The sequence below is a fragment of the Heterocephalus glaber genome, unplaced genomic scaffold (assembly GCF_053883595.1).
Source record: "Heterocephalus glaber isolate CG9 unplaced genomic scaffold, H.glaber_assembly_v1.0 deba00001428, whole genome shotgun sequence".
In the NCBI taxonomy this organism is placed as follows: Eukaryota; Metazoa; Chordata; class Mammalia; order Rodentia; family Bathyergidae; genus Heterocephalus; species Heterocephalus glaber.
The window spans coordinates 19,567,124-19,576,288 of NW_028258293.1; positions in this window are offsets into that span (position 1 = coordinate 19,567,124).

Sequence of the window (9,165 nt, forward strand, 5' to 3'; positions counted from 1 at the left end):
CAGAGTGCCATAGTTTTCAAAGAAGAGGTCTTTGATTTCTTTCGTTAGGATGATTCCTAGGTATTTCAGTTTTTTGGATGCTATTGTGAAAGGAATTATTTGCTGTATTTCTCTCTCAGTGAGTCTGTCATTGGTGTAGAGGAAAGCTATTGATTTTTGTGTGTTAACCTTGCAACCAGCTACTTGATTGAATTTGGTTATTAAGTCTAGAAGACTTTTGGTGGAGTTCTTGGGGTCTTCTATATAGAGTATCATGTCATCTGCAAATAATGACAATTTGACTTCTTCATTTCCTATCTTTATTCCTTTTATTGCTTTCTCTTGTCTAATTGCCATGGCTAATGTTTCCAGAACTATATTGAATAAGAGTGGTAATAGTGGACATCCTTGTCTTGTTCCTGATTTCAGTGTGAAGGATTTCAGTTTTTGACCATTTAGTATGATATTGGCTGTTGGTTTTTCATAGATGGCTTCTATCAGTTTGAAGTAGAGACCATGTATTCCAATTTTTTGTAGGGTTTTTATCATAAATGCATGTTGGATTTTGTCAAATGCTTTTTCTGCATCTATGGAGATAATCATATGGTTTTTGTCCTTGGCTTTATTGATATATTGTATTACATTGATTGATTTGCATATATTGAACCATCCCTGCATCCCTGGGATGAATCCCACTTGATCAGGGTGTATGATCTTCTTGATGATCTTCTGCATTCTGTTTGCCATTATCTTATTAAGGATTTTTGCATCTATGTTCATTAGTGAAATTGGCCTATAGTTCTCTTTTTCGGTTGGATCTTTCTCTGCTTTGGGGATCAAGGTGATGCTTGCTTCCAGGAAAGAATTTGGGAGTATTGCTTCCCTTTCAATTTCATTGAAGAGTTTAAACAGTAGTGGCAGTGGTTCCTCTCTAAATGTCTTGTAGAATTCAGCAGTGAAGCCATCAGGGCCTGGGCTTTTCTTAGTTGATAAGTTTTTAATTACATTTTCAATTTCATTGGTTGATATTGGGTTGTTCAGAGTTTTTAGGTCTTCTTCATTCAACTTTGGTAATTCATACATATCTAGGAATCTGTCCATTTCTTATGTGTTGTCCATCTTATTGGCGTATAGGTTCTGGAAGTAGGTATTGATGATCCTCTGGATTTCTGCTGGGTCTGTTGTAGTTTCACCCTTTTCATTCCTAATTGCATGGATTTGGGCCTTTTCTTTCCTTTTTCTGACAAGGTTGGCTAAAGGTTTGTCAATTTTGTTGATTCTTTCAAAGAACCAACTCTTGGCTTCATTGATTTTTTTTGTATCATTCTCTTAGTCTCCATTGCATTGATTTCTCCTCTGATCTTTATAATTTCCTCTCTTGTATGAGCTTTGGGGTTGTCCTGCTCTTCCTTTTCTAGAAGCTTGAGGTTCAGCATCAGGTTGTTTAATTGGGCTCGTTCTGTTTTCCTAATGTGCGTATTCACTGCTATGAATTTCCCTGGTAAGACTTTCATTGTGTCCCATAGATTCCAATATGTTGTATTGTCATTGTCATTTAATTAAAGGAACTGTCTGATTTCTTCTTTAATTTCCTCTGTGACCCATTGGTTATTCAGAAGTGTGTTGTTCAATTTCCATGTGTTTATGAAATTCTTGCAGTTTCTTTTGCTATGGATCTCTAATTTCATCACACTATGGTCTGATAATATACAGGGGATAACTTCAATTCCTTTGCACTTACTTAAATATGTTCTATGTGTGAGTATGTGGTCTATTTTGGAGAATGACCCATGTGCAGCTGAGAAGAATGTGTATTCTGATTTTGTGGGGTGGAAGACTCTGTAAACATCTGTTAAGTTCATTTGTTCAAGAGTTCAATTGAGTTCTAGTATTTCATTACTTATTTTTAGTCTAGTTGATCTATCCATTTGTGACAGTGGGGTGTTGAGGTCCCCCACTACAATTGTATTAGTGCATATATGACTTTTCATGTCCGTTAATATTTGTTTTATATAGTTGGGTGCACTAGTGTTTGGTGCATAGATATTTATGATTGTCATCTCTTCCTCTTGTATTCTTCCCTTTACAAGGATGTAGTGTCCTTCTTCATCTCTCTTCATCAGTGTTGGTTTGAAATCTACTTGATCTGCCAAGAGGATAGCTACTCCTGCTTTTTTTCGGGTTCCTGTCACATGCAGTATTGTTTTCCACCCTTTAACTTTCAGTCTATGAGTTTCCTTTTGAATTAAGTGTGTTTCTTGTATGCAGCATATTGTTGGATTTTGCTTCTTGACCCATTCTGCCAGTCTATTTCTTTTGATTGGTGAATTGAGACCATTAACATTGATGGTTATAACTGAAACGTATTGACTTGTCATTGCCATGACTTTTTCTTTTTGTTGGGTTCTCCCCCTTTACATTTAATTTCTTGGAATGCCAGATGGGTTCATTCTGCTTTGCTTCCTGGGGTTGTGATCCTCAATGTCTGTTCCTAGGATATTGTGTAAAATTCTTTGGAGTGCTGGTTTGGTATTCACGAAGTTCCTAAGGTGGTCTTTGTCATGAAAGTATCTTATTTCTCCATCCATTTTGAAAGATAGTTTTGCAGGGTACATCAATCTGGGTTGGAGGCTGTTTTCTTTTAGGGCTTGGAATATGTCACTCCAAGCTCTTCTTGCCTTGATGGTTTGCATTGAGAAGTCTGCTGTGATTCTGATGGGCTTTCCTTTGTATGTGATTTGTTTCTTTTCTCTGACTGCTTGGAGAACTTTGTTCTTCTGTTGTGTTTCTGGAATCTTAACAATTATATGCCTATGTGTAGATTGCTTTTGATCAAGGCTATTTGTACTCCTATATGCCTCACTTATCTGTATGTCAAGCTCTTTTCCCCTGCTTGGGAAGTTTTCAGCCATTATTTCTGTGAAGAGATTTTTTAATGTCATCTCCACCCTCTCCTGTTTCTTCATTGAGCCCAATCAGTCTTATGGTATTCTTCTTTGCATCATCTAGCAGCTGCTGGATTGATTTCTCATGGTCCCTTATAATTTTGAAGCAATTTTTCTTTTCCTGGTCACTAATTGCAATCTTATCTTCTATATCTGAAATTCTGTCCTCACATTGGCTCATTCTGCTGTGTAGACTTTCAATGGAGTTTTTCATGTCCTGGAAATCTATTTGCATCTGTTTTATGGATTCCATTTGTTTCTTATGTTGGGATTCCATTATGTTCCTCAGCTCCTCTCTAGATTTATTAATCATGTCTTGCACTAGGGGCACAATTACTCCTGTTATCTGAGAAATTATTTCTGATTTCATTTTTTCCAGATCCCCTTTTGTTGCCAGTTTAGTGGGTCCAGGTAGTTGAGTATCAGAGTATTCCATCTCATTTCCCTTTGGAGTTGCTGTAGGTGATCTGGAAGTCTGGTTTTGAGACTTATTTATGTGTTTTCTCATTTCGACTGGAGCGGGGGCGGGGGGGGGGGCTGTTAGCACCCACACGGATTACCTCCTCTGAGCTGTGAGATGTGGGCCAGGGGCCGGGAGCAGCGGTAGGGATGGTGACCCAAAAGCCCTTTCCTGTGGGCTGGGGGCAGTGGGAGGGATGGTGACCGGGAAGTGCCTTCCTCTGGACCAGGAGCAGTGGGACTCAGCACCTTGGTCTGGTGATCTGGTGTCCTCTGCGTCTTTGTAGTGTGGAACCAGGTGGCTGCCTGTCTGCAGCGGGCTGATTTGGCGTCTTCTGCGCGACTCAGGACCTCCTCATTAGTTGATTTTTTAAAAGAATATATTAAAGGCCGGGGATTTAGCTCAGTGGTCTTGCCACCTGCTGTGCAAGCACAAGGACCCACGTTCGATCTCTGGTACCAAAAAAAAAAAAGAATATATTAAAGGTACACTGTGAAGTTAAAGAACATAACAGAAACTTGTAGGTAGTAGAGGTATGGAGAAGATGTTGAAATCTGAAGATCCAGCATGGAAATGTCTGAATGGTAAGTCTGAGAAAAGGGCGAGATGACATATATTATAACAACTTAGGTCTCAGAAACAGGGCTGATTCACCATAGGTCCTGATTGGCATCTGGGTAGAAAAGAGGAAATCCTGACCCCATTGTCTACAGGGGACCCTGCCTGGCACCTGCAGTGCAGGTGAATCAAAGCACTAAGACATTCATTCAAAACACAATAATGATTCAGTGGTAAGCTAGGTGGTCTACACCTGCTGGAGGAGAAGAGTCACGTGGTATCAGAGCTGGAGAACACTTCACCTTGGCTCCCACTTCTCAATGCCCCTTTTCTAATTCCCCTGCCTGGAAGGGGAATTGTTAGCCTGACTGATAAAGACCTGGATGTTACTACTGCTGGGTGCACACGTTTTCCTGGTGGGTGGAACTATTCTACCTTAAAACTTGGCACTCACTCATGAATCCCACCTGTCTACTTCCTGCCTCACCTCTTGGCAAGGCCTGGTAGTTGGAGCAGCTTAGCCATTTTCCTCCATCACTTCCAATTCATGTATGTGGTTAGATAAGTGAACCTATAGCCCCTGTTGTATCTTTCTCATTATGAATCCTCCTTAGACTGCCGCATTTAAATCATATGCTCAAAAAAGGTTCCACAGAGAACCCTCCACCAGAGTTTACTGGTTAATATTAATGAAGTATGCACAGAAATAAATATAATTGTTATGATATCCATACTTTCTTTATTCTCCATTCCCAGAATGATAGCTTGGGAAGCACCAATAGAACCTTCATTTCCCTGGACCTGTTGAAATAGGAGTTTACTCCCTAAGGGTAAGGGGGCAAGCAACCCTCCTGGATTATCTCAAACCAGGTGACTCAAATGTGCTCACAGCAAGTGTGATTACTTTCCATATGGCATCAAGTTTTGCTCTTGGTCTAATTATTCACCAAGTAGTACTACCATATATTCTACTAGGCTCATCAACCATTCTGCTTGTCTTTTCCATTTTCTACCAAGCTCAATGAATATTTCCACTAGGTATTACCATGTCTCCCAGGTTCATGGTCTCTACTAAGCACCACTTCTATATCCTTTGGGCACTGTCACACCCACAGGCACTGCTGACTTTCCCAGACTCTACTGCTGCTTCTCTGGTAATATCCTAGGTGGCATCTATCAAGTAACAGTGGTACTTCTCCAGATGATACCTGTCTGAGACTGCTGTCATTCCTCCAGCAGCCACAAAATTCTTTCTCCAGCTGCTGCCACCTCTGAAGTTGCTGTTGCTGACATGAACACTGATGCACTGGAATCCTGAAGCCGCTCCTATGGAAAACGGTGAGTTCTGGCTCCATTACCATGGTACATTTGTTCCTTTGGAGCTATGCTACCTAAATATGGAAAAACAGGGTTAGAATACCAATGAAAGATGACAATTGGAAATGTATATTTGAAAATCATCCAAACACACATGATAATTACAGCTACAAATGTATAAGTTCCTCAAATATTTAAAAACAAACAGGACTAAAGACAAAGCCTGAATAGAACCAAGCAGAAAGAAGGGATGGCTGAGACATAGAAACCTCCGAGTATAGCATCCTAGAAGATGAAGCTTTAATCCTAACTGTGGGTGATGAGTTGTTCCTCTGTCTTCTACAATGATATAATTAAAAACAGTAACATATTGTGAGGAAAGCACTCTAGACTGGTGGTCAGGAAATCTGGACTCTAACTCAACTTAGTAAACTTGCTTTGTAGTCCTTGGGTGAATCAGTTCCCCTCTTTGGATCTCAGTTTCCTCATCAAAAAGAATGTTGGTCCAGACAATTCAGTTCTTTCAACTGTATGATTTTATGAATTACATATAGGAAGTTAAAAATGTTTGCAGTTCATAGCCACTCACATTCTTCCTCTAATATTCCCACAGTCCTGTCACAGATGTTTAGTGACCTTAGAAAAAATAGGAGACATTGGACATGGACATACCTGCCTAGAAAAAATATACCACTTCAAAAGTCAAAATTTCCTGGTGTTCACTACAGACTGTTTGCTATAATTTTATGAAAGCTTCCAGATTTTTGTTAAATGGAAAATACTTATATGAGCTATGAAAATCTGGATACCTGTAATAAATTACAGAAGTATCCCTCTTATAAAAAATTACTTCTGAACTCTTAATATTTATATTTATGATTTCCTACAAATATTTTTCCTTTTTATATGTAAGAAAAGTGAAGATTTCCTTAACCTGCTACTAAATAACTTTATAATTACTATTTCATAGAGGATTTACAATCTCACATCTTTAGATAATACTACTGTCTTATTCTGTTTTGCATTCTAATTCATTCATGTTTGTGCAAGTATTAAGTAGATATAGTACAGGCGCTTGTGTACAATGAGCAAAGATTTCCCCAGTGTATACCTAGTAGCATTGGGCAAACAGTCACATTCATTGAAGATCATGGAAAGTTGTGCTCAGGGCAAGTTCTTGTCAACAAAAGATATGGCACAGACAGAAAAATAGTGCCAGTATGACAGAAAAGCAAAAGCACTGCACATGGGTCATAGCACACTGAAGTAACAACAGCAACCTCCAATAAATCAGCCTTTTGGAATTTAAAAGAGATGTACCTCAGCCCAGGTGCCTCCCCCTGAATCTGTAGGTGTGATTGACAGGGTGCTGTGCCATTTCAGGGGCTCATAACACACATGCTTGTCCCAGAATTCACTCTGACTTTAATTATGTTCATGAGATGTAGTATATACTGATGAGTCATTAATGATGTGGGAGTAAGGAAGGGTGACTGGAAGGCCAGCCTAGGAGATCAAACAAGCCTGTGCTCTAGCCTACAGCATCAGAGATCTAAGTTTTTGTTATTTTATTTTCTACCCCTCTTAAGGCAAAGGAAGGAGGAATGGCTGTAGGGTTCTGTTTAAAGTTAAATGGATGGGGCTGGGGATTTAGCTCAGTGGTTCTAGTGCCTGCCTTGAAAGCACAGGGTCCCGAGTTCAATCCCCGGTACCAAAAAAAAGACTTTAGAAAATTAAATGGATGGAGGGCAGGGGATTTAGCTCAGTGGTTCCACCACCTGCTCCGCAAGCACAAGGACCAGAGTTTGATACCTGGTACCAAAAAAAAAAAAGGATGGAAGGGAGTGACCTCCTCAATTCCATTGTTTCTAACTGTACTACAAGATTTTTTTTAAAAAAGCTGTTATGCCAAGAAAGAACAATCTGGTGTTGTTAACAGTACTAATTTTAAAATATCTTATTAATGTAGTCTCTCCTTTAGTCTAATTTTCATTGTACTAACCACAAAAAAGGAGGACTGGTCCCACTGTACGGAATTGTAGGCAATTTTCACAGAGTGATTTTCCTTACTACCAAACTCAGATTAGGTTGAAATACAAAGCCTCTTAAAATTTCCCTACATATTTTTTGACAACTTTATTTATAATTCCATACAATGAACTAGACATGATTTAAGTCTAGTTAAATTTTCACGATTTGAAAAGTTTTGACATATATACATCAATGAAACCATGACTTATAAACATGAAAATGAACATATCCATCACACCTGAAGCTAGTTTTCTCTCAATAAACTTTTCCTGCTCTTAACCTCTTTTATCCTTGAATCCATTCTTCAATATCAGGAGACATGACCTTGGCACACCTGATTTCTAACAGGTTAGGAGGTACTACACTGTTGTGACAAATAGCAGAGGAAAGAGACCACCTGAGCAGGCAAGTGGAAGGCAGCAAGGCACAGACTTCATTCACCTGGGTGCAGGCTGACTGAGGGCGACAAAGCTGTCAGTGGTGAACAAAAAGGCAGGGAGTTTTATAGGGGATTGGGAAGAGGTCTGTTAAGTACAGGGGTCTGAATGAATATTTGTGGTCGGGGTCCAGGCAGTGGTCAGGGCAGATGTATGGATGTTATCAGGTAACTTGGCATTGGGAAGATGTTGCATTGTACTCTGTAGTCTTATCTCTTTTCTATAACATCCCATTCTGCATTCTGTCTGTCCGGAGATAGCACAGCCTGTATCTGGTTTTCAGCTACCTGAAGAAGCAGCGTGTTTCTGCTGAGCACTGTACTAGTTGTCAGGGAGACATTGGTGCACAGGCTGATGAAGTCTTATCATCTTAACTAAGGCAGTTTAAAATGAGTTTAAAGCACAGGCTCAGGTTTCAGTGTGGCTCTGCCCCTTACTTGTTTGATCTTGAAAAAATTAATTGACTTTTCTAAGCCTGTCTTTTCACTGGTAAAATGAAGTTATTAATATCCACCTCACAAAATTGCTGTGAAGATTAAATAATAATAATAATAATAAAAAACCTTCAAATTATTATAGGCAGCCAAATTAAATAGAAATTAATATACAGTCAGTGACGGGACACTCAAGGAAGTCAGTGGAAAAATAAAGACATCAGAATTGTGGCTGGAGGCGCATCTGAAGAAGACCAGGCCTCAAGATAGAGATGCAATAGCCAGGCCTACATGCCTCCTAAGGGATAAACAATAACTTGAGATTATAAGGTAAGTACCACCACTTGGCCCAGTAGGTCCAGATAGGCATCAGTCTCCCAGTTGGGTGAACAGAATGCCTGGACCCATCCCTTCTCCAAAATGTCTTTGTTCTTTCCATGTACCCTTGCTACATTTCCCTATTTGATCAATATTAGCTAAGCAGCTATACTTGTAATCCTATAGGTTGATCCATGTTGTACCCACATTGTGACTTTGTAGTATAAATTACCCCTGACAAAGGGCCTCAGTGGCCACCCCACTTGGGACCTCTCCTGAAAATCCAGGAGCTATTCTCTTCTTATTTCCAATAAAACTCTCCAAACTTCTTCCTTTGGTTCTCAATTTCGTTCCTCGATGTTTTCAGACCATGAACTCGGCCCATTAGACATCTAACAGTTTGGGAGTTATATTTTCCCTATATCAAAATGATCTGTAAAAGGTGCCTATGGGTATCCAAACATTAAGAAGTTTAATTTAGGAATTTGGTTTAGCTGCTAATCATGGAGACAATAGTATCAGCCATGTTATCTTGGTTTAAATCTTTGCTCTGCTATCTTGAGGCTGTGTAACGTTGAGTAAACTACTTAAGTAAGTCCAGTACCTGTAAAATGTTTCAGTGCAGTGCTTGGAACAAGACAGATGCTTAACAGCAATTATTGCCTAAAATGTCCTGAAAAGCAATG